This window comes from Kogia breviceps, chromosome 6 (genome assembly GCF_026419965.1).
Source record: "Kogia breviceps isolate mKogBre1 chromosome 6, mKogBre1 haplotype 1, whole genome shotgun sequence".
In the NCBI taxonomy this organism is placed as follows: domain Eukaryota; kingdom Metazoa; phylum Chordata; class Mammalia; order Artiodactyla; family Physeteridae; genus Kogia; species Kogia breviceps.
This window is the reverse complement of record NC_081315.1, coordinates 105,661,061-105,686,510: the sequence shown is the minus strand read 5'-3', so window position 1 is coordinate 105,686,510 and position 25,450 is coordinate 105,661,061. Positions and strand designations below refer to the sequence as shown.

The 25,450-nt window shown below is 38.4% G+C and overlaps 1 protein-coding gene across 4 annotated transcripts in view; it reads left to right on the top strand.

Moving 5' to 3' along the window:
- Positions 1–25,450, top strand: part of C1QTNF7 (C1q and TNF related 7) — a 137,464-nt gene that overhangs the window by 99,794 nt on the left and 12,220 nt on the right. The window contains exon 1 of one of the 4 annotated variants that reach the window (XM_059067247.2): positions 20,570–20,989. The exons of the other annotated variants lie outside the window; for them this stretch is intronic. The gene's annotated coding sequence lies outside the window, so the exon portion shown is untranslated. Of the gene's footprint in view, positions 1–20,569; positions 20,990–25,450 lie in introns of those variants that run through there. 4 annotated transcript variants of the gene reach the window in all.

Sequence of the window (25,450 nt, the reverse complement as noted above, 5' to 3'; positions counted from 1 at the left end):
AAGTAAACATTTGTAATAAGTAGGTAATAATACCTACTTCACTAGGTGGTCAGGATTACTGTGGCTATCATAGAGTAGGTGCTTAATAAATGGATGCTATTATTTGCTGCCTTCAAGTTAAGAATCCCAATAAATGGTGTTGACTATTAGCCCCTTGAGGAACTTCCTCTGGGATGCCAGGGGCAACCCTTCAGATAGGTCCCTTGTCCTGGCCACTGGCTAATGTCCTGAGAGGTCAGATATGTATGTCTCAGTGACCACATCTGCCCATAGAAAAAGAGCAGCCCTGTGTAACCAGCTGCACAGGACAGCAGGTGTTTTTGGCTTCCAAGTTGCTCCCGAATCCAAGAGCAAGGTGGATCTCACCATTCCAACAAATGGCACTGAAGTATTAGCAAATAATCCCACTTTCCATTTGCACCTTCTATGATTTTCCCTGGTATTTGTCACATGGCCAAGTTCTGCATAATGGATGCCTTTGAGTCATTCTTTATTACTCTTAACAAACTGGAGGATATTGTTGGCTGGCCACAAATGGTGCCTACTTCCTCTCCAGGCAAGGAGATGAGATCTCGGGTCCCCCTTCCCTTTTAACCCATCTCTTTCCTGTCTTGTGAGGGTCCCAGGAGAATTGCTTGCAGGGCCAGGGATATAACCCCAATGAGCCACTCTAAAGCCAGAGTTGACCAGCTGACCTCAGAGGCACCCTCCTTCCTTTTTGCTTTGCCTCAAATCAGCCGGCTGGGCTCTAGCAGAGTGAAACTCCACAAAGGATTTCTTGATCCTTCAAGTTCCATCCGTCATCTAGCTGGATGGATATCTTAGGAGAAGCAGTTATTGTGGAAACTTGGGACCTAAGAACACTCTGCTTGAAACCAAACACTTCATACCTTGCTTCCAACAATTACTAACTGGGTGACTTCGGACAAGTCCCTTACCCACCGAAAGCTGTAGCTTATGTAGATACGCAGTGGGAATAATAATATCCATTCAGAGTTCGTTTGTTGAGGGCCTTCTCTGATCCATGCACTTTTCTGGGAAGGAACAAGTCCTTGATTATTGTCCTCAGAGAGCTTAGAATGTGGCATACCAACCTCATGCAACTGTTAGAAAGATAAAATAAACGTTAGGTGCTGGGACAGTGCTGGGCATGTAGTAAGCATGAAATACCAGTTAGTTCTCGTCTTTGTTATCCACATTATTATGATTATCAGCATCGCTGTGAATGCTTTCATTCTTTTACAATCCAGTTCAAGATTCAGACACTCAAAACGTTTTCAAACCAGGCATCTAGCTCTCATCAACACTTTAAAATGGGAACTACCAATGAATGAGGTCTGAGTTCAATTAATATTGGTTTGTTTATTTATCCATCCTGGAAAATAGTAGATGTTCAACACGTGTTTGTTTACTGTGTATTTCCTGCCTTTGTAGATTTTTTTTTCTTTAGGTCATTCATAAAATCACAGAGTAGTTTGAATTATTGTAATGGTTTTAAATAGGAGAATGCTATTCTCCTTTCATTTAACCAGCATTTATTTATCAAATGCTCATTGTTTGAGTTCACTTTAGCAGCAGACTAGAGGTTGGACTTGAAGGCAAAAAACCACAAGGGCAGAGAGAGCCATTAAGAGGCTGTTGCAAGAGGTCAGGTATGAGACATCCAGGCCTAAACCAAGGAAAGTAGGAAAGTAGGAGAGTTATTTACTTGGCTGTTCATACACACCCGTTGTGTTTACTTCCAGAACCCAATCCTCATTGTCAACTGCTTTTCATGCTCTTATTTGGACATCTAATTAGAAATAGTCATTATATCAACTGGCATATATTGAGCAATTCTAGATTTTAGGCCTTGGCTATAAGTGGGTGATACAAATATGAATAAGACAGAGTTCTTGCCCCAAAAGAGCACACTGTAAGGTGCACATTCTTATCCCTGAGTTTATATCAAGTGTAACTCAGGTACAAAAGACTGGCTTTCCCCTATAGACTGCAAACCCCTTAAAAGTAGGAGTTGGCTTTCCCACACTTATTGGGGACCTCAATAAACAATACCCCTGCTTCCCTGCCAGGTTTTATGCAAATTGAGAAATAAAACGAAGCAGTTTGCATCCGTATTGTGGAAATAAGTGAAGACCAACTAAATGAGAACAAGAAAAGCCTATTTATTCAGAGCTGGCAATAGCAAAGGAGTCAGCCACCAACACTTGCATTTTGGCAGAGATTCAAAACCAGGCAGAGGAGTGGGAAAGATTTATAGTGGAAGACAGAGAAGGTTTCAGCTATGCCCTGACTGGAGGGAATTTTCATAGGAAAGCTGTAGGTGGGATAACCAGACTAGGGTCATCCTATGTGATTGATTGGGGTGTATATAAGACTTACTTTGGTTAGACTTACATTGGAAGTGGAGACAAAAATTAGGGAAGCTTTCAGTTATTAATCAAGTCCTGGCTATGTGGGGCTGATTATTGCAGGGGTTATTGTTTGGCTTCCAGGATTGTTACTAGAGACAGTAGTCTGACTTCCTGCACATCTAGCTTATAACAACTAGTTGGCCTCCTTGGCTGTTATGATAAGTAAGAAGGTTGGTTTCCTGGGTAGGTTGCCTAAGGTTGTAGGTCAGAGTTTATCGTAAATATGGTCTGGCCATTGTCTGTATATTCAGTCTCTCAATTCCCAACCCCCCCCAAAAAACTTGACTCTTACTTCACCCCATATAAAAAATTAAAAGATTTAATAAACCTAAATATAAAACCTAAAACTATACAATTTCTAGGAGGAAATATTTGTAACCTTGAGTTGGGCAAAGATTTCTTAAATAAGATATAAAAACACTAAATATAAAAGAAAAAATTTAATAAACTGCACTTAAACTGAAATGCTTCTCTTCAAAGACATGGCTAATAAAAAAAAAAGTCAAATCATAGATTGGAGAAACTATTTGTGAAACACACATCTGATATGTATCTAGAATATATACATTCTTACAACAAATGATAAGCAGATAACCCAAAGTGACCAAAAGATTTGAACTGATTCTTCAACAAGGAAGATATATGGATGGCAAATAAATACATGAAGAGATATTCAACATCATTAGGGAAATGCAGTTAAAACCACAACACAATACCACCACACACCAATTAGAATGGCAAAAACTTGAAAGCAAAATCAGTAATACGAAGTGCTGGCAAGGATTTGGAGCACCTAAAACTTTCATCCATTGCTGCTGAAAATACAAAATGGCATAACCTCTTTGGAAAACAGTTTGGCAATTTCCTATGAAGTTAAATATACATATAACATATTCACCAACAATCTATCTCCTAGGTATTCAGCCAAGAGAAATAGAAACATGTTTACACAAAGACGTGTGCATGAATGTTTATTGCAGCTTTAATTCAGAAGAGCCAACCACTGGAAACAAGTCTAATGTCCCTTAGCTTGTACATGGTCAAACCAGTTGTGGTACGCCCATACAGTGGAATAGTGCTTAGCAGAGAAAGGAACATGGATTACTCTCAAAAGCTTATGCTCCATGAAAGAAGACATATTCAAGAGCCCACATGTTGTGTGACTCCACTTATATGAGATTCTGGAAAAGGCAAAATTATAGGGACAGAAATAAATCAGTGGCTGCCAGCAGCTAGAATGGGGGAGAGATTTTACCACAAAGGGGCATGAGGAAACATTTAAGAGGGAATGGAAATGCTCTGTCTCTAGTGTGTGATGATTATACTACATTGGTCAAAACTCATTCAACAGTACGCAGAAAAAAGAATGACTTTTACTCTTTATAAATTATACCTTTTTAAAGAATATTGCTTTGGTATGATGGTAAAGAAGCTTCTTAAACCAGATTCCCTGAAACTGGGCAGAATTTCATCCCCAGTCAACAGAGTTAAACACACCTTGTTCTTCCCATATATCTCAAATTCATCCATTCTACCTTCTCTGGGGAGGAATAAATAAAGAGGTAGAGTGCTTCGGTAAATTCCTCCTCCATGAAAACGAAAGGAACAGGGAAAATGAAGTCTCCTCCACCACCATTCCCTGCTCCTTTAGTGTTAAACTTTGAAGTAGCACAATTTTTTTCCTGCAAATGCATTATGTGTCCCTCTTTTTTTAAAATATCTTTATTGGAGTATAATTGCTTTACAATGTTGTCTTAGTTTCTGCTGTATAATAAAGTGAATCAGGTATATGTATACATATATCCCAATATCCCCTATCTCTTGCATCTCCCTCTCACCCTCCCTATCCCACCTCTCTAGGTGGTCACAAAGCACAGACCTGATCTCCGTGTGCAATGCAGCTCCTTCCCACTAGCTATTTTACATTTGGTAGTGTATATATATCAATACTATCCTCTCACTTTGTCCCAGCTTCCCCTTCCCCTTCCCCATGTCCTCAAGTCCATTCTCTATGTCTGCATCTTTTGGGGGGGTTTTTTTGTTGTTTTTTTGGGGGGATGGGGGGTACGCAGGCCTCTCATTGTTGTGGCCTCTCCCAGTGTGGAGCACAGGTTTCAGACGCACAGGCTCAGCGGCCATGGCTCACAGGCCTAGCCGCTCCGTGGCATGCGGGATCTTCCCGGACCGGGGCACAAACCCGTATCCCCTGCATCGTCAGGCAGACTCTCAACCACTGTGCCACCAGGGAAGCCCTATGTCTGCATCTTTAATCCTGTTCTGACCCTAGGTTCATTAGAACCTTTTTTTTTTTTTTTTTTAGATTCCATATATATATGTGTTAGCATATGATATTTGTTTTACCCTTTCTAACTTACTTCACTCTCTATGACACACTCTAGGTCCATCCACCTTATTACAATTAGTTCAATTTCCTATCTATTTATGGCTGAGTAATATTCCACTGTATACATGTACTACATCTTCTTTATCCATTCATCTGTTGATGGACACTTAGGTTGCTTCCATGTCCTGTTGATGGACACTTAGGTTGCTTCCATGTCCTAGCTATTGTAAATAGAGCTGCAATGAACATTGGGTGCATGTGTCTTTTTGAATTATGGTTTTCTCAGGCTATATGCCCAGTAGTGGGATTGCTGGGTCAAGTGGTAGTCTATTTTTAGTTTTTTAAGGAACCTCCATACTGTTCTTCATAGTGGCTGTATCAACTTACATTCCCACAAACAGTGTAAGAGGGTTCCTCTTTCTCCACACTCTCTTCAGGATTTATTGTTTGTAGATTATTTGATGATTGCCATTCTGACTGGTGCGAGGTGATACCTCATCGAAGTTTTGATTTGCATTTCTCTAATAATTAGTTATGAGCATCCTTTCATGTCTTTGTTGGCAATCTGTAGATCTTCTCTGGAAAAATGTCTATTTAGGTCTTCTGCCCACTTTAGAATTGGATTGTTTGTTTTTTTAATATTGAGCTGCATGTGCTCTTTGTATATTTTGGAGATTAATCCTTTCTCAGTTGCTTCACTTGCAAACATTTTATCCAATTCTGAGGGTTGTCTTTTCCTCTTGCTTATGGTTTCCTTTGCTGTGCAAAAGCTTTTAAGTTTCATTAGGTCCCATTTGTTTATTTTTGTTTTTATTTCCATTTCTCTAGGAGGTGGGTCAAAAAGGATCTTGCTGTGATTTATGTCAAAGAGTGTTCTGCCTATGTTTTCCTCTAGGAGTTTTATAGTGTCTGGTCTAACATTTAGGTCTTTAATCCATTTTGAATTTATTTTTGTGCATGGTGTTATGCAGTGGTCTAATTGATTCTTTTACATGTAGCTGTCCAGTTTTCCCAGCACCACTTACTGAAGAGGGTGTCATTTCTCCATTGTATATTCTTGCCTCCTTTATCAAAGATAAGGTGACCATATGTGCGTGGGTTTATCTCTCGGCTTTCTATCCTGTTCCATTGATCTCTATTTCTGCTTTTATTCCAGTACATTATTGTCTTGATTACTGTAGCTTTGTAGCATGGTCTGAAGTGAAGGAGCCTGATTCCTGCAGCTCCATTTTTCTTTCTCAAGGTTGCTTTGGCTATTTGGGGTCTTTTGTGTTTCCATATTAATTGTGAATTTTTTTTGTTCTAGTTCTGTGAAAAAATGCCATTGGTAGTTTGATAGGGATTGCATTGAATCTGTAGATTGCTTTGGGTAGTAGAGTCATTTTCACATTGTTGATTCTTCCAATTCAAGAACATGGTATATCTCTCCATCTGTTTGTATCATCTTTAATTTCTTTCATCAGTGTCTTACAGTTTTCTGCATGCAGGTCTTTTGTCTCCTTAGGTAGGTTTATTCCTGGGTAGTTTATTCTTTTTGTTGCAATGGAAATGGGAGTATTTCCTTAATTTCTCTTTCAGATTTTTCATCATTATTGTATAGGAATGCAAGACATTTCAGTGCATTAATTTTTATCCTGCTACTTTACCAAATTCATTGATTAGCTCTAGTAGTTTTCTGGTAGCATCTTTAGGATTCTGTATGTATAGTATCATGTCATCTACAAACAGTGACAGTTTTACTTCTTCTTTTCCAATGTGGATTCCTTTTATTTCTTTCTCTTCTCTGATTGCTGTGGCTAAAACTTCCAAAATTCTGTTGAATAATAGTTGTGAGAGTGGGCAAGCTTGTCTTGTTCCTGATCTTAGAGGAAATGTTTTCAGTTTTTCACCATTGAGAACAGTGTTGGCTGTGGGTTTTTCATATATGGCCTTTATTATGTTGAGGTAGGTTCCCTCTATGCCTATTTTCTGGAGAGTTTTTATTATAAATAAATGTTGAATTTTGTTGAAAGCTTTTTCTGCATCTATTGAGATGATCATATAGTTTTTCTCCTTCAATTTGTTAATATGGTGTATCACATTGATTGATTTATTTTTTGTAATGTCTGAAACACTTATATTAACATATTTCCATACACATAACCCATAGAAAGTTTAGTATTAGTTGTTTTCTTTGTTTGTTTGTTTGTTTATACTGCAGGTTCTTATTAGTCATCAATTTTATACACATCAGTGTATACATGTCAATCCCAATCACCCCATTCAGCACACCACCATCCCCACCCCACCGCGGTATTCCCCCCTTGGTGTCCATACATCTGTTCTCTACATCTATGTCTGTGTCTTCAAGGATTTTGAAGAATCCTTGCATTCCTGGGATAAACCTCACTTGATCATGGTGTGTGATCCCTTTAATGTGCTGTTGGATTCTGTTTGACAGTATTTTGTTGAGGATTTTTACATCTAGGTTCATCAGTGATATTGGCCTGTAGTTTTCTTTCTTTGTGACATCTTTGTCTGGTTTTGGTATCAGGGTGATGGTGGCCTCATAGAATGAGTTTGAGAGTGTTCCTCCCTCTGCTATATTTTGGAACAGTTTGAGAAGGATGGTTGTTAGCTCTTCTCTATATGTGTGCTATAATCACCTACGAAGCCATCTGGTCCTGGGCTTTTGTTTGTTGGAAGATTTTTTTTTTTTTCAGTACACGGGCCTGTCACTGTTGTGGCCTCCCATTGCAGAGCACCGGCTCCGGACGCACAGGCTCAGCAGCCATGACTCACAGGCCCAGCTGCTCTGCGGCATGTGGGATCTTCTCAGACAGGGGCAAGAACGCACGTCCCCTGCATCAGCAGGTGGACTCTCAACCACTGCTCCACCAGGGAAGCACATGTTGGAAGATTTTTAATCACAGTTTCAATTTCAGTGTTTGTGATTGGTCTGTTTATATTTTCTACTTCTTCCTGGTTTAGTCTTCCAAGGTTGTACTTTTCTAAGTATTTTTCCATTTCTTCCAGGTTGTCCATTTGATTGGCATATAGTTGCTTGTAGTAATCTCTCATGATCCTTGGTATTTCTGCAATGTCAGTTGTTACTTCTCCTTTTTCATTCCTAATTCTGTTGATTTCATTCCTCTCCCTTTTTTTCTTGATAAGTCTGGCTACAGGTTTATTAATTTTGTTTATCTTCTCAAAGAACCAGCTTTTAGTTTTATTGATATTTATTTATTTTTCCTTCATTTCTTTTTCATTTATTTCTCATCTGATCTTTATGATTTCTTTCCTTCTGCTAACTTTAGGGGTTTTTTGGTTCTTCATTCTCTGATTGCTTTAGGTGTAATGTTAGGTTGCTTATTTGAGATGTTTCTTATTTCTTGAGATAGGATTGTATTGCTATAAACTTCCCTCTAAGAACTGCTTTTGCTGCATCCCATAGTTTTTGGGCCATCGTGTTTTAATTGTCATTTGTTTCTAGGTATTTTTTTATTTCCTCTTTGATTTCTTCAGTGATCTCTTGGTTATTTAGTAGTGTATTGTTTAACCTCCATGCATTTGTATTTTTTACCTTTTTTTCCTTGAATTCACATCTAGTCTCATAGCATTCTGATAGGAAAAGATACTTGATATGATTTAAATTTTCTTAAATTTACCAAGGCTTCACTTGTGACCCAAGATATGATCTATCCTGGAGAATGTTCCATGAGCACTTGAGAAGAAAGTGTAATCTGCTGTTTTGGGATGGAATATCCTATAACTATCAATTGAGTCTATCTGGTCTAATGTGTCACTTAAAACTTGTGTTACCTTATTTATTTTCATTTTGGATGATCTTTCCCTTGGTGAAAGTGGGGTGTTAAACGCCCCTACTATTATGGTGTTACTGCCAATTTCCCCTTTTATGGCTGTTAGCATTTGCCTTATGTATTGAGGTACTCCTCTGTTGGGTGCATAAATATTTACAATTGTTATATCTTCTTCTTGGTTGATACCTTGTTCATTATGTAGTGTCCTTCTTTGTCTCTTGTAATAGTCTTTATTTAAAGTCTATTTTGTCTGATATGAGAATTGCTGCTCCAGCTCTCTTCTGATTTCCATTTGCATGGAATACCTATTTCAATCCCCTCACTTTCAGTCTGTATGTGTCCCTAGGTCTGAAGTGGGTCTCTTGTAGACAGCATATATACGGGTCTTGTTTTTGTATCCATTCAGCAAGCCTGTGTCTTTTGTTTGGAGCATTTAATCCATTTACACTTATGGTAATTATTGATATGTATGTTCCTATTACCATTTTCTTAATTGTTTTGGGTTTGTTATTGTAGGTCTTTTCCTTCTCTTGTGTTTCTTGCCTAGTGAAGTTCCTTTAGCATTTGTTGTAAAGCTGATTTGGTGGTGCTGAAGTCTCTTAAGTTTTGCTTGTCTGTAAAGGTTTCACTTTCTCCATCAAATCTGAATGAAATCCTTGCTGGGTAGAGTAATCTTAGCTGTAGGTTTTTCCCTTTCATCACTTTAAATATGTCCTGCCACTCCCTTCTGGCTTCTAGCGTTTCTGCTGAAAGATCAGCTGTTAACCTTATGGGGATTCCCTTGTATATTAATTGTTGCTTTTCCCTTGCTGCTTTTAATATGTTTTCTTTGTATTTAATTTTTGATAGTTTCATTAATATGTGTCTTGGTGTGTTTCTCCTTGGATTTATCCTGTATGGGACTTTCTGCATTTCCTGGACTTAGGTTACTCTTTCCTTACCCATATTAGGGAATTTTTCAACTATAATCTCTTCAAACATTTTCTCAGTCTCTTTCTTTTTCTCTTCTTCTTCTGGGACCCCTATAATTTGAATGTTGCTGCATTCCCAGAAGTCTCTGAGACTGTCCTCAATTCTTTTCATTCTTTTTTCTTTATTCTGCTCTGTGGTAGTTATTTCCACTCTTTTATCTTCCAGGTCACTTATCTGTTCTTCTCCCTCAGTTATTCTGCTATTGGTTCCTTCTAGAGAATTTTAAATTTCATTTATTGTGTTGTTCATCATTGTTTGTTTGGTCTTTAGTTCTTCTTGGTCCTTGTTTAACATATCTTGTATTTTCTCCATTCTATTTCCAAGATTTTGGATCATCTTTGCTATCATCACTCTGAATTCTTTTTCAGGTAGCCTGCCTATTATTTCTTCATTTGTTTGGTCTGGTGGGTTTTTACCTTGCTTCTTCATCTGCTTCCTATTTCTTTGTCTTCTCATTTTGTGTAACTTACTTTGTTTGGGGTCTCATTTTTGCAGCTTCAGGATCATAGTTCCCATTATGTTTGGTGTCTGCCATCAGTGGGTGAGGTTGGTTCAGTGGCTTGTGTAGGCTTCCTGGTGGAGGGTACTGGTGCCTGTATTCTGGTGCCTGGGGCTGGATCTTGTCTTTCTAGGGGGCAGGGCTACGTCCAGTGGTGTGTTTTGGGGTGTCTGTGAACTTATTATGATTTTAGGCCGCCTCTCTGTTAATGGGTTGGTTTGTGTTCCTGTCTTGCTAGCTGTTTGGCATGGGGCATCCAGCACTGTAGCTTGCTGGTCATTGAGTGGAGCTGGGTCTTAGCATTGAGATGAAGATCTCTGGGAGAGCCCTTGCCAATTAATATTACATGGGGCTGGGAGGTCTCTGGTGGTCCAATGTCCTGAACTTGGCTCTCCCACCTTGGAGGCTCAGACCTGACACCAGGCTGGAGCACCAAGACCCTGTCAGCCACATGGCCAGATACATGGATATTTTCTTGCCTTTTGGGAAGCTGAGGTCTTTGCCAGCATTCAGTATGTGTTCAGTCGGAGTTGTTCCACATGTAGATGTATTTTTGATGTATTTGTGGGGAAGAAGTTGATCTCTATGTCTCACTCCTCTGCCATCTTGAAGGTCCCCATGCAATAGGAGATTCTACTGAAGATGCCAACATCTGCAATAGCTAGAGATGCAGAGACTTTTTTTTCAGAGGGTTTGTAGTTTGCTTTTCTTTCTCTTTTCCTTTGTGCCTTATCTAGTTTCACTTGTTCTCAGGGTGCTTCATTCAGAGGCCTCACACTCAGCACTTCAGATCAGAGTGCCCATTTCCCTTTTTCCCCTCCAGGAGTAGATGGTTGCCTCTGCATGATGTCAATTGAACTGTTCCCAGTGTAATTCTTAGATACCATGTTATACTAACAATAAAAATAGAGAGGAACTATAGAGTAGGTACAGAGCAGAAAAGTGAAGTAGCACATTTTAATAGAAGTTTCCCATTCTCATTGCTGTTGAGTGTGTTGAATGTCATGGACACAGATCCCTAAGCCAAAATTTGAATAGACCTTGGATTTTACACATATGGGTAATGTGATCACTAGTGAAGGTGAAGGTGAAGGTTTTGGAGTCCATCTCTGCCCCTTACCAGCCTTGCCCTTCTTTCCCTAACCTCAGCCCCCTCACTTATCATGGGGAAATCATACCAGCTACCTCATGTGCTCTTGGTAAAGAATAAATAAGAAATGCATATAAAGCACTTAGGACAGTACCCTGCCATAATAAAACTCTTGATAAATGGTAACTATTTTTTATTTTCTATTATTCAATGATATGACATCTCAGAAACAACTTTAAGTGTCCATCAATGGATTAATGGATAAAGAAAATGTGTTATATATATATATATATATATATATATATATATATATATATATTATACACACACACATACACACACACACACACAATGGAATACTATTTAGCCATATAAAAATGAAGAAAATCCTACCATTTGCAACAACATGTATGGACCTTGAAGGCATTATACTAAATGAAATAGGTCAGACAGAGAAAAACAAATACCGTATGATCGCACTTCTACATAGAATCTTTAAAAAAAAAAATGAACTCAGAGGTACAGAGATCAGATTGATGGTTGCCAGAGGCAGAGATGGAGGTAGGTGAAATGTGTGAAGGGGGTCAAAAGGCACAAACTTTCAGCTATAAGATAAATAAAACTGGGATGTAATATACAGCATGGCAACTATAGTTAATAATACTGTATTGTATATTTGAAAGTTGCTAAGAGAGTAGATCTTGAAAGTTCTCAACAAAAGAAAAAAATTTATAACTACGGATGGTGCTAGTTGTCAACTAGACTTACTGTGGCGATCATTTTGCAATATATGCCTATATTATTATCATTATTTTGTACATCTGGAGCTAAAAAAAATGTTATGTGTCAGTTATATGTCAATTTTAAGAAGAACACACACAACACCAGAAAATAAAAATTTTTAAAAAACAAAGATATGGAATCTCTCATATGCCAAATATTTCTCAGGGAAATGTGCAAATTGAAGTCACTGCTACAAGAAGCATAGAAGTGGTAAAGCAAACACGCAAAGTTTTGGTTCCTGTGGTTTGCCTTCCAGGTTAGGTTTTCCCCTGACCTAGGTTTTCCGTCTGCACCGTGGTGGGGATGGAAGTGGCCATGCCAAACTGCACTGAGATCCTTCCCCAGGGCTGACAGGCTTCATTCTGTGCCTGTTGATTCTTAAGTGCCCAAGACAATGCAGATCACTCTGTTAGCCTTTGCATCCCAAGATTCCAGGACTCTCTACATTTTAAAAACGTATGGACACCAAGGGGGAAACGGAGGGGTGGGATGAATTGGGAGATTGGGATTGTCATATATACACTAACTAATATGTATAAGATAGATACCTAATGAGAACCTGCTGTATAGCACAGGGAACTCCTGTACAGTAGGAACCTGCTGTATAGCACAGGGAACTCCTGTACAGGGAACACTTCCCTGTACAGTAGAAACTAATACAACATTGTAAAACAAATATACCCCAATAAATACATAAATTAAAAAATAAAGATGATGATAGTTCTCTCATGTTTCCTAAACAATCTTAGGAAGGTATGACAGGTTATGTTAGTAAAGGCCAAAAATTGCACGTGGCAGCAGTATCACCCATCCATGACATGTGGCAGGCCTAAAGGCCAGCTCTGCACCATAGTCTTTCCTGGAACCCACGGACCCACAGACAGGCCTTTACTGAGCTCAAAATTTCTTGGAATTTCTGTAACAAGTCATCAGAGAGCTCCTCTGTGGACTCTGAAAATTTCACTGAGAAAGCTTGAGACTACATAAAATTACATTTTGCAACTTTTAGTGCACAGTGTAGTAGTTTGTGAGTAAAGTGCTCTTAAGACATTTTAAACTACTCTAAAGTAAGCCCATTTTTGGTTAAAAGTCTCAAGGGCTGATGAAGCTGCACGGTGTCAATCACTCTGTTATTTATTATCTAAGATGATAAAAATCACTAGGTTTTCCTGAAATAGTTATGAAATAGATTATATGATGTGTGGAATTTGCTTCTAAACACACTAAATGCAGGGGTAAGGGACTAGTTGAGTAGGGGTATCAATGAAATTATATTCCTCTCAGTAACTATTGAGCTGAGGGGTGGGTACATAGCAGCTCATTTTCCATTTTGTCTCTACTTTTGTGTATGCTCAAAATTTTCTGTAATTTTTAAGAATGTTCTTATGATTTAAAATATAAGAAGTGATATTTGGGGTAGAAAGATGATAATCAAGTATTATGATCTGGGATAATGCTACCATGTTAACTCTCAATTATCCACAGTAATAGGTATTTATGTGTATGAAAAATACTGCAGTGTCTTATCTGTGTGAAGTAAGGAATCAGGTCCTGGTAACCAGTTATGCTGTACAGAGGAGAGACTCTTACAGGGAACCTGAGTTCTAACTCTGGTCTTATCCATAAATGGGGCCTTTGGAAGAATCACTTTTCACTGAAGGTATTTTCTTCTCTATAAAATGGGAAAATCAGGCAGATGCCCTCGGAGGCCCCTTCCTTCCCTAATGACTTGAAATTCTCACTGGAGTGAGTTCGGAGGCATTAGAATCCTGTCTTCCTCTTTCAACTCCTCATCTCCAGGGCCTGCGGTGGCACCTGGCACAAGGTAGAGGTCATGACATTTGTTCATTCAATGAGTGTATGAATTGCCTTTTTTAAAATATGCAAACCACTTTTCTCACAAGAACTTACATCTTTCTCAACAATGAAAGCAGATTCAGTTCATAAGCCAAATGAAGTCTGTATAGCTTATTGAAGTCACCTCATCGAGAGGCAGGAAAATGGCAGCAAGCATCACCTCTAGTTGTATCAACTTCATTATTGTAACAGACTGGGGTTGAGGGAGAGTTGGCAGCCTGCCCCATTAAACCCTGCTCACAGCCTTTCAGGATAAAGACCAGAACCTTCCAAACCCAGCAGAGCCCTGCTAGTTCCAGGCATATCCTCCGGGCATATGCTCTCCTTTGCTCTTTTCAGTGACCTTCTTTCAAAATCATCCTATTCCACCTCAGGGCCTTTGCACATGGCATTCCCTCAGTCTGGAAGTGTTTTCTAATTTCCCTTCCTGGTTAATGTCTGTTCCCCTTTTACATTTCAGGTCATATGTCATTTCTTTAGACAAGCCCTAGGTCTCAACTAGGTTGCCCTGCTTAAACACTCCCATAACACCTTTTACTTTCCCTTCAGAAAACACTTTCCAGAGTTTCCTGAATTTATCAAATGATGATATATGTCTTAAATATGATATAAATAAGAAACAACTTCATTTTTCTCCAATCACTTTTTCTAGTCAAATCCTATTGGAACTTTTCCCCTGCCCTTTCATGACAACTCAGGCAAATTCCTTAGCTTTCTGGTCACTTTGAATGATATGAACAATATCGTTGGTCAATTGTGACTCATTTTCAGACATTAAAAAGACAAATCTAGGGCTTCCCTGGTGGCGCAGTGGTTGAGAATCCGCCTGCCGATGCAGGAGACACGGGTTCGTGCCCTGGTCCGGGAAGATCCCACATGCCGCGGAGCAACTAAGCCCGTGAGCCATGGCCGAAAAAAAGACTAATCTAAATCAACACCTCAATATCACATCCAATAGAAAGCTTGTTCTTTCCAAGTCTTCAGCTCAGAATATGTTATGCTTTTCACTCTTCCCCCATCTCCTACCTCTCCTTCTACTTTGGGCATGTCCAGAGTCAGATCAGAAGAGAGGAGAATTAGAAAAATGTGACCAAAGTATGTTTACTTAATAGGTACTGGTATGGTTCTTTTCTGGCTGCCAATACCTGCTTGGTGCTCCAAGCAGGAGCACCTGCTAGCTCTCTCTGGTTAAACATTTCCCGTGGCCATTAGAGGCTTTCTGAGGGACCTCCATGCTTTACAGTTTCCTAATATGGGTGATAAAGTCCTTGGGTGATACCCTGCTTTGCCCCAATACCATCCTCAGCTTCTGTAGTCAGTGGTATGCTAGATGGCTTCTTACTGGCTTCCTCATCCTAGAAGGACTCCCTCCTGGCCCAAGAGGTCCCACCTAAATGGCCCAATTCCAGATGCCATCCTCAGTGTCATCTGCCTCTTGGGAAATTCATACATCCTTCCTCTCCAATAGCTGCTTCTATACTGCTCTCTCTTATCCAGGCAGCCTTCTGCCTTCAGAATTCTCTAATTTCTATGATCACATAAGACATCAAACTTTAGGGGTAGGTCAAGCTCCCCCACATTTCTGTGATCCCAGGAGAACTGCGAGGCTTTCAGTTTCACAGTTCAGTTAATATCCAACTGGAGAAAAAGATGGTTTCTTTCTTGCAGGCACCTCTAATACTATCAGTAATCTCTTGGGGTCCTTGCCACTAGTCTGGGAGTTGGGGAGGGGATATTATTCCTCCATCTCCTCCCTCATAGGAAGGGAGAGGAGAGGTCCTTGGCACTCCCTTATCAGCTAATGACTCTACCTTGATGGCTCCCTTCAACTATTCATCCTTTTTGAATTTCTAGTTTTCTCTTATGTGGGTAAAAATGGACTATAGCTATAACCAGCTGGTTTTTGGCAAGTCTTAAATGGATGTATGGGAACTGATTGCCCATTATTCTCTGCCTTGAGTGCTCAACTGAAACTCCAGGATGATGGAAAGTCCCAATTAACATCTGTTAAACATAGTCTTATGTGTATTTGATGAATGTCTGTCTTCCCTACTAGACTTTTTCTCTCTAAGGGTAAGGGCTCCATGTTTGCTCCCCATTGAATACCAAGATCAAGCACTCAGTATCTGGCATATAGTAGGAGCTCAATAAGTATGTAATGAGGTGATTAATAAAAGAATAGAATAAGAGTGAGAAGACCAGATCAGATTTATATCACTGACACTCCCTGGCTTGGAAGGACTAACAGAGGAGGCATCATTTGAGCAAAAGTAGATAAGGTAAAGATTCCCAGTTTCTGACTGCCTATCAGAATTACCCATAGAGCTTTTGAAAAATATCAGTACCCAGAACTAATACACTGGTGTGCTGATACAGTAGATCTAGTTAAGAATCCATGAGTTAAGGTGCATAAGAGAGATCCAAATAATGTGCTAGGAGGGTTCGAGGGAAGGGAAGCCTGTACCTGCTGAGAGTATTCGGGAGACTTTCTGGAGAAAGCAATGCATAAGGAGGACAAAAATGAGCATATGAAAAAACGCATATGAAGGACATGGCCAACAGGGACTTGTAAGCAAGAGGAGATGATATAAGCAAGGCACTGAGGCTAGAAAGACAAGGTTAGATTCCTGCCTGAACCCAGTGCTATGGGGAGGAAGAGGAGGAGTCAGGAGTGCAATCCACCCACCTGCAAGCTGTGTGGATGCAGGAACCTGGTCTTGTAAAGTTAGAAACACCCTATGGGGATACATGCTACAGTGGTTAGGTGGGCCAACTGTGGATCAGCCTGCCCAAATTCCTCATCTACAAAGTGAGGATGATAAAATTACTCACCTCAAGAGGTTATGGTGAGGATTAAAGGAGAAAATGATGTAATGTCTAAGTAGATAAGCTAGAACCTTCTTTTTAAAATAATTCTAGTACCGAGGATTGGCTTATATATATTCCCAGTGCTGTGCTGATTTATCTTAGACAGCTAGGAAGGGGCAACTCCACACAACTTTGCATTTAGTGAATATCAGGTTGGTAGCTTGAAATTAGCGGTGATGGAAGTATTTACACCAAGGAAACTGACAAAGCTATCATTCTGTACCTGTTTCTTGAGAGCTGGTTCCCCAGCACACTGTGAGATGCTCCGTGAATGTTGATTGGATTGATCAAGATTGAACTGAATTCAGTTGAAAAGTGAGTTAAGGCTACAGGAAAATAAGCACAAGCTGAGAGGAGAAAAAAATGTCTGCCTAGAAAAGACAGAATAAGACCTTGGCCTCGGCATGAGTGGCAGGTGTAAATGGAACCCGACTTTTTTACTTTAAGCCAATACTTCCTTCAGCATATTTTTCTACCCCCCCTTTTTTTTTTTTTTTGCTACTGTCTCTAAAATAAGTGTGAAAATGACTGAGTGAAATAGGCAATAACACACTTTAGTAACATCTGAGGTCTGATGCTCTAGGACACAATTTCAAAGGTTTTATTCTCTCTGTGAAGAAGAGTAAATCTAGGAAGATATAGATTATAATAAGTTAGCTAAGATGAAAAATAATGAAGAAAAAAGCAAATATTGCAGAACAGAAAAAATACGGTGTTATTTTAATAATATAAGAAACCTTGCCATCAAACACTAAAGGGAATTTAAGGAAGTTATGAATGACACAGAAAAAGCATATATGAACACCCAAAAATTGTGTCAACACTTGGTCAAGTTAAGACAGAAAAATAAGAACACATCTACCTCTTTTGGAGGTCAAAAAATTTACCCATTTCTAAGCTCTTTGATGGAGATTGTACCAATCCAAAGAAGAATGAATGAGAAAAGCCCTTTAAGAAGTCATCACTTACATGCACCCTAATATTCATAACAGCATTATTTACAATAGCCAAGAAATGGAAACAACCTAAGTGTCCATTGACCTATGAATAGATAAAGAAGATGTGGTATATATACACAATGGAATAGTACTCAGCCATAAAAAGAATGAAATAATGCCATTTATAGCAACATGGATGGCCCTACAGATTATCATATTAAGTGAAGTCAGAGAAAGATAAACATTATACAATATCACTTATATGTGGAATCTAAAATAGATACAAATGAAGTTATTTACAAAACAAACAGACTCACAGATATAAAAAATAAACTTATGGTTACCAAAAGGGAAAGGGAGGGGAGGGATAAATTAGAAGTTTGGGATTAGCAGATATACACTACTATACATAAAATAGATAAACAATAAGGTCCTACTATATAACACAGGGAACTATATTCAATATCTTGTAATAAACTATAATGGAAAAAAATCTGAAGAAAGAATAGATGTATATATATAATTGAATCAATTTGCTGTACACTAGAAACGAACACAACATTGTAAATCAAGTATACTTCAGTAAAAATAAAGTCATCCCTTATATACAAATAAATGAACATATCCACAGGCTGACATCCCAGAAATTAAGATTATAAGGACTGCTATTCTAGTCCAGCCTTTTAGAAGACCTCAGAGGGGAGTGTGGGGAGATTACCTTCAAGTCAGATACACAGGGCCTTCTTACACAAGACAATGGGTTGTTCTGTGGTGTTAGGCTAGGAGTGAACTAATGAAAGAATTCAGCCTCTATGACCTATGAGCCAGTTCAAGTTCAAATATAGTCATGCCTTTTTTCTTTCTTCCAATTAGTTCTCAGGATCCCATTTTCTTTTATTATCAGGTAGACTAGTCAAGATCTAAATCCTCCCCTCCATGAATGATCTAAGAATTCTAGGGGCATTCTTGGTTCAAATGGGGTCATGTCTACTTCTATCCCAGGCAGAAAGTGAAAAACAAAAGTTTTGTCCACTAGTCCTGTTGCTTTAGCTGCCACCAAATTGCCACACTCTAATTGAATCTACTAGATTCTTCTAGTAGATGCTTGTCAATTTGTAGGAGATGCTCTCACTAACCCCGGTACTACTGCCTTACTAAGCTTTAATATAATGACCCTCTTAATTCACCACTGTGTATTCAACCACTGTTCCCCAAAGGAGAGCTGCGATGACAGAATCACTGAAGACAGATGAACTTTCAGCTTCATCCACAGACTCCACCAAAACCAGCCACCCCCAAATCCGTTAATGCTTTTGGCCCAGACTCCCAAGTACCTCCAGCTCAATTCCATTCTGTGGTCCACAGTATTCTTTCTTCACAGCAGGCTTTGGACCAAACCAACCCTGTCATCCATGACTAATTTCTTTACATTGACATCATGGAAAGAAGGGGTTGTGTCCTTGGTTCCTTCCTTTCCAGAAGGCCCTGGATGCTTTAAGCAAATAATCTCAACCTCTCTCCAGCCAAGGGTCCCTGAGAGGAAAACCTTCATCAAACCACTACCAAGTGCTTCCCTTTATGCGGAGAGTCACCTGAGTAACCTCTCTCAATAATAAGTATCCCCTTCCAGGTGACTTGTATCTCTACTTGTATGTAAGGTATAGAGTGGCTGACATTATTTTTTAAGCTCCACCTCATGAGGCACAAGATGAGAGAATATTAAGAACGGTGAGAAAACTTAGAAATAATCAAGGACAACCATTTTATTTTTTTTATATCTTTATTGGAGTATAATTGCTTTACAATGTTGTGTTAGTTTCTGCTGTACAACGAAGTGAATCAACTATATGTATACATATATCCCCATATCCCCTCCCTCTTGAGCCTCCCTCCCACCCTCCCTATCCCACCTCTAGGTGGTCACAAAGCATCGAGCTGATCTCCCTGTGCTACGCAGCAGCTTCCCGCTAGCCATCCATTTTACATTCGGTAGTGTATATACGTCAGTGCTACTCTCATTTTGTCCTAACTTCCCCTTCCCCCACCCCGTGTCCTCAAGTCTGTTCTCTATCTCTGTGTCTTTATTCCTGCCCTTCCACTAGGTTCATTTGTACTGTTTTTTTAGATTCCGTATATGTGTGTTAACATACAGTATTTGTTTTTCTCTTTCTGACTTACTTCACTCTCTATGACAGACTCTAGCTCCATCCACCTCTTTACAAATAACTCAATTTCATTCCTTTTTATAGCTGAGTAATATAAGGACAACTATTTTCTTTTGAGGATGACGAAACTCTCTCTGATTAAGATCCTACTCTACTTTAGCAAAAGCTGTGCCTCACTTCTGTGCTCAAGGCATTATTTTTATGACTGTATGTTGACACTCAGATTTTGAACAGCCAATAAATTCAAAAGACTATGCCTCCAGATGGGAGGGTGGATAGCTAAGGCAAAATAAAGCCCACGAACCTTCTTGGTCAAATTTGTGATTTGTGCCCATTTCCCCAACTGGAAGTATTTCTTTCCATTTGCATTCTTAATAGCTTGAGAAGAATGGTGGGGAAAGCAAGATAAAAACAAAATTTTTCATTCACTCAGTTTCCATAAACGCCATCATGAATTACATACTGCTGTTGTCAGGATATACATGAAGTTCGTATCAAAAGGACAAAAAAATTGATAGCACTGAAGATGATTCGTCATAGGGTCTGGAGAAACATTCTGCCTTTTGAGTTGTGATCCATTCTCTATACGAACAAAGACCTATTAGTCTTCTGAAAATATTCAATCATTTATCCATTCAGAGAACAAAGAAATCAGCAATACAGTATTCATCACCCTCTTTCATTTTGTAGCACATAGGATGCGGGACCATTTTCCTGCCATATCTACCCAGAATAGGGACATCTTTCCTTGTTATCTCACGAGACCCAATCCCACTTCCAGAATCTGAAGATTCTATGTTGAAAATGCTCAAAAAGGACATAACTTTTTTCTCTAAGTTAACAACTAATTTCCAGTCAGTGAGTAATTTTTTTTTCATGAAACATCCACTCAGTGGAAAACAAATGAAGAGGGGAAAAAATTAAGTAGACAAATCTGAAAACGAGGCTACAACACACAGAGATGGAGGCACCTCTACAGTTAACGGTCAAGAAAAGCAGGCACTTTCAGGTTTAACTCAAACAAAATCGAGCTTTTTAACTGGTCCTGATTGAGCCTCACCCAATGAATGACTTCCAGTGCCTCTGGCTCTTTGAGACTAACAGAGAATTATTTTTAGCACAACTATTTGGAAACCTCTGAGAACTTGGATCTGTTTTTCTGTCTGATACCAAAGCAAGATTTTCTCTGAGCTCTCATGAAAGATCCCCAGTCTCTTGTGGATTTAGAATTCTGGAGCAACCCACCATCCCAGAGCAAGGTATAGTATTTACTCTTTCTTTAGAATTTTGGCAGATGCGGCTGCAATGTCCTATTTCATTATGGTAGCTTTTGAGTTTATTAAACAGATGGCTCTGGAAGAAGAATCCATGAAACTGAAGACCTGGGTTCAAATCTCTGGTCTGACACTAGCTTTGTGACCATAAACAAGTTACCTGACTTCTCTGGACATTGGTTCCCTGTCCGACTTACCACAAAAGGGTCCTTGGGAAGATGATACAGGCTTAATGTTGCTCTGTAGGTGACAAAATATTTGACAGATGTTAGAACAGATTACTGTTGTGCCACCATAGCCTTTTACATACAGCAGACGGAGCTTTATAAATTATGAACTGTTTATAAGAATAAATATTGATGGATATTTTCCTTCATTCAACCTTTGTTAAGCCTCTACTGTAGATCAGTCTTTGTCCTAAATGTTCGTGATAGAGTTTGCATTTTGGTGGAGAAAAAATTATAGTTAGCCATAACACAATGTGGTTGTGTGACTATGCTGGGTGGAGTAGAGACAGGAGAAGGAAGGGATTTCGTGGCCAACAGAAGAAGTCGTTCTGAGGAGGAAAACCAGGGCCCCAAAGGGAGAGGAAGAGCAAACAGAAGGCACTGGGGTGTGAGCAGCTCAGGTCCGATCCCGTCTTGTTCACAGTGCACTCCTAGAGCAACCAGAGGAGGGCAAACCCTGCTGTTGTGAAATCCCTTCCCCTGCAGGCCAAGGATATGTCTCGTTTTGGCCTCCATGGTTACCTATCTTCCTCCTAATGATTTCCAGGCAAAACACATTTTCAACTTGAATTAGTAATTGAGCCGTTTGCCATGGAGTAATGTTACAGTTTCCCTCACATGATGTCGGGGAAAACCCAAGTGTTTAGGGACAAAAGAGCTCAGTTCAAATCCTGCCTGGGCCATTTTTAGGGCTGTGTGGACTTGAACCCTCAGACTCTCCATTTTATTATTTGTAAAGTGAAGATAATAGCACCAACTTCATAAAAATGGTGTGGGGATTGAGTAAATGGTGTCTTTAAAGCACAGTAATAAGAATACTAGTAGGTTCCATATATCCCAATTAATCTTTTTTTTTACTTAGTTTTTTTTGTGGTAAAATATACACAACATAAAATTTGCCAGAGTATACAGTTCTACAGCATTAGGTACACTCACAACGCTGTACAACCATCACCACCATCCATCTCCAGACCTTTTCATCTTCCCCAACTGAAACTCTGTCTTCATTAAACACTCACTCATCATTTCCACCTCCCTCCAGCCCTTGGCAATCACCATTCTATTTTCTGTCTTTACAATTTTGATTATTCTAGACACATCATATAAGTAGAATCATACAATATTTGTCCTTTTGTGACTGGCTTATTTCACTTGGCATTAAAGTCTTCAAGATTCACCCATGTTGTAATATGTGTCAAAAATTTCTTCCTTTAAAGCTGAATAATATTCCATTGTGTGTATGTGCCACATTTTGTTTAACCATTCATCTGTTGATGGACACTTGAGTTGCTTCCACCTTTTGGCTATTGTGAATAACGCTTCTGTGAATATGGGTATACAAACATGTTTGAACCCCTGCTTTCACTTCTTTTGGGTACACCCAGAAATGGAATTGCTGGATTATATGATAATTCTATATTAATTTTTTTGAGTAATCACCATACTGTTTTGTACAGCAGCTGGACAATTTTACATGTCTATCAACTACATTTTAAATTTTTTTCCAGCTTTATTGTGATATAATTAACATATAACATTGTGTAAGTTTAGGGTATATGACATGAAGATTTGGTACACATATGTATTGCAAAATGATTAACACAATAAGATTAGTTGACACAACCATCACCTCAGGTAATTATTATTTTTTGTGTGTAGTGAGAACATTTAAGATCAACTCTCTCAGCAACTTTCAAGTGTATGATATAGTATTGTTAATTATAGACACCACATTATACATTAGATCCTCAAAACGTATTCATCTCATAGCTGGAAGATCCTTTGGCCAACAACTCCTTGTTTTCTCCATACCTCAGCCCCCGGTAATCACAATTCTACTTTGTTTCTATGAGTGAACCTTTTTAGATTTCACATATAAGCAAGATAATTTGTCTTTCTCTGTCTGATTTATTTCACTTAGCATAATGCCTTCAAGGTTCATTCATGTTGTCACAAATGACAGAATTTCCTTCTTTTTTGTGGCTGAACAATATTCCATTGTGTATTTTATACACACACACACACACACACACACACAGACATATATATATATCACATTTTCTATATCCATTCATCTGTTGATGGAAATTTAGGTTTCTCCCACATCTTGGCTATTGTGAATAATGCTGCTATGAACATTGGGGTGCATGTACCTTTTCGAATTAGAGTTTTCATGGGAATACAGACATCTCTTCAAGGCAATGATTTTCATTTCCTTCAGATAGATACTACCCAAAAGTGATATTGCTGGATCATATGGTAGTTCTATTTTTAATTTCTTGAGGGATCTCCATATTGTTTTCCCTAGTGGCTGTACCAGTTTATATTCTCACCAACAGTGTACAGTATTCCTTTTCTCCATGTTCCCACCAACACTTGTTATCTCTGGTCTTTTTATGATGGCCATTCTAACAGGTTTGAGGTGATAGCTTATTGGGGTTTTGATTCTGAATTTCCTGATAATAAGTGATGTTGAGCATCTTTTCATGTACCTGCTGTCCATTCATATGTCCTCTTTGGAAAAATGTCTATTCCGATTCTTTACCCATTTTTAATTGGATTATTTGGTTTTTAGTATTAAGTTATATGAGTTCTTTATGTATTTTGGATATTAACCTCTTCTCAGATACATGAGTGGCAAATTTTCTCCCCCATAGGTTACTTGTTCATTTTATTGATCATTTCTTTTGCTGTGCAGCTTTTTAGTTTGATGTAGTCCCACTTGTTTATTTTTGCTTTTGTTGCTTATGCTTTTGGTGTCATATTCAAAAAACTGCTGCCAAGACCAGTGTCAAGTGCTTTTTCCCTATGTGTTCTTCCAGAGGTTTTATGATTTTAAGCCTTACATTTAAGTCCTTAACCAATTTTGAGTTATATTTTTGAGTGGTGTGAGATACGGTTCCAATTTCTTTTTTTTTTTTTTTTTTTTTTTTTGCATGTGAATATCTAGTTTTTCCCAACACCATTTATTTATTGAAGAGACTATATTTTGCCTGGTGAGTATTCTTGGCTCCCTTGTCAAGTATTAGTTGACCATGTATGCATGGGCTAACTTTATTTTATAATAAAGAAAAAACATGTTATTTACTGAAAGCTCTCAAACTGTGGAAACATTTTCTAGAAGTTGAATCTTTGCACTGATTTATTCAGTATTTCTCCAAGTATTGTACATAGCTAGTTTAGCAAAAACAAAGGGTTTTATGACTTAAAATATTTACAAAACACTATATACTACATTCCTGCCTTACAGATTCAAAATATACATTAACATGAAGGCTTTGAAATCTACAGTACCACAAAGTATTATAATTTTTAAAATAGGTATTAAAAAAAATTAAAGATCTGTTACTTTGTAATCCTTACAGAAAAATAGGATAGTCATTTACAACTAACATCCAGGACAGATCTGTTCAAATTAACAATATTTCCAGAGCTTTGATTTTCTAACTCCAAAGGAGCACACTAGTGGAAAAAAATAATAAATTTTAGCACATATTCTGCATAAATTTATATAATTCAATGCAACCTTTCAAAGTATTTTGTATGAGGAGTGACTGCTAATGTGTATGTTTCTTTTTGTAGTTTTAAAAATGTTCTAAAATTAGATTATGGTGTACATTGAATTGTATACCTTAAGTTGGTCAGTTTTATTGTACGTAAATTAAATCTCAAAAAGCTGTTTAAAAATATTGTCATGTGTATAGAGCCATGACTCACATAGTTCATTCCCAGCCAGAATAACCAAATTCATCACAAACCAGTGGGATGGTGGTTGAAGGATGGATTTTTTTAATACAAGGTGTTGACAATATAAAATTGGATCCCTACCTCACACTTTTTAATCAGAAAAACTCCAATGGCTCAAATTTTAAAGGTGAAAAAATGAAAATAAAATTGAAAGAAAAGCGGGATAATTCTTTTTATTATCTTGAAGTGGGGAAGGCTTTCTAAACACAAGAAATTGAACCCCCCAAAATGTCTTCAAGATAAAAAGATTTTTTTAAATACATGAATGAAGTGAAAAAAGCAAACTGGGAAAAGCTGTTTGCTGCTCATGTCATAAACCACATGTAAAGAATATACATATAAATATGTATCACACTATTGTTTGTAATAGCACAAGAATAAAAATGTCTCAAGTATCCATCAATAGGTGACTCGTTAAATATAATAGATTCTTACAATGGATATTCCGTAGAGACTAAAAAAGGAATGAGGC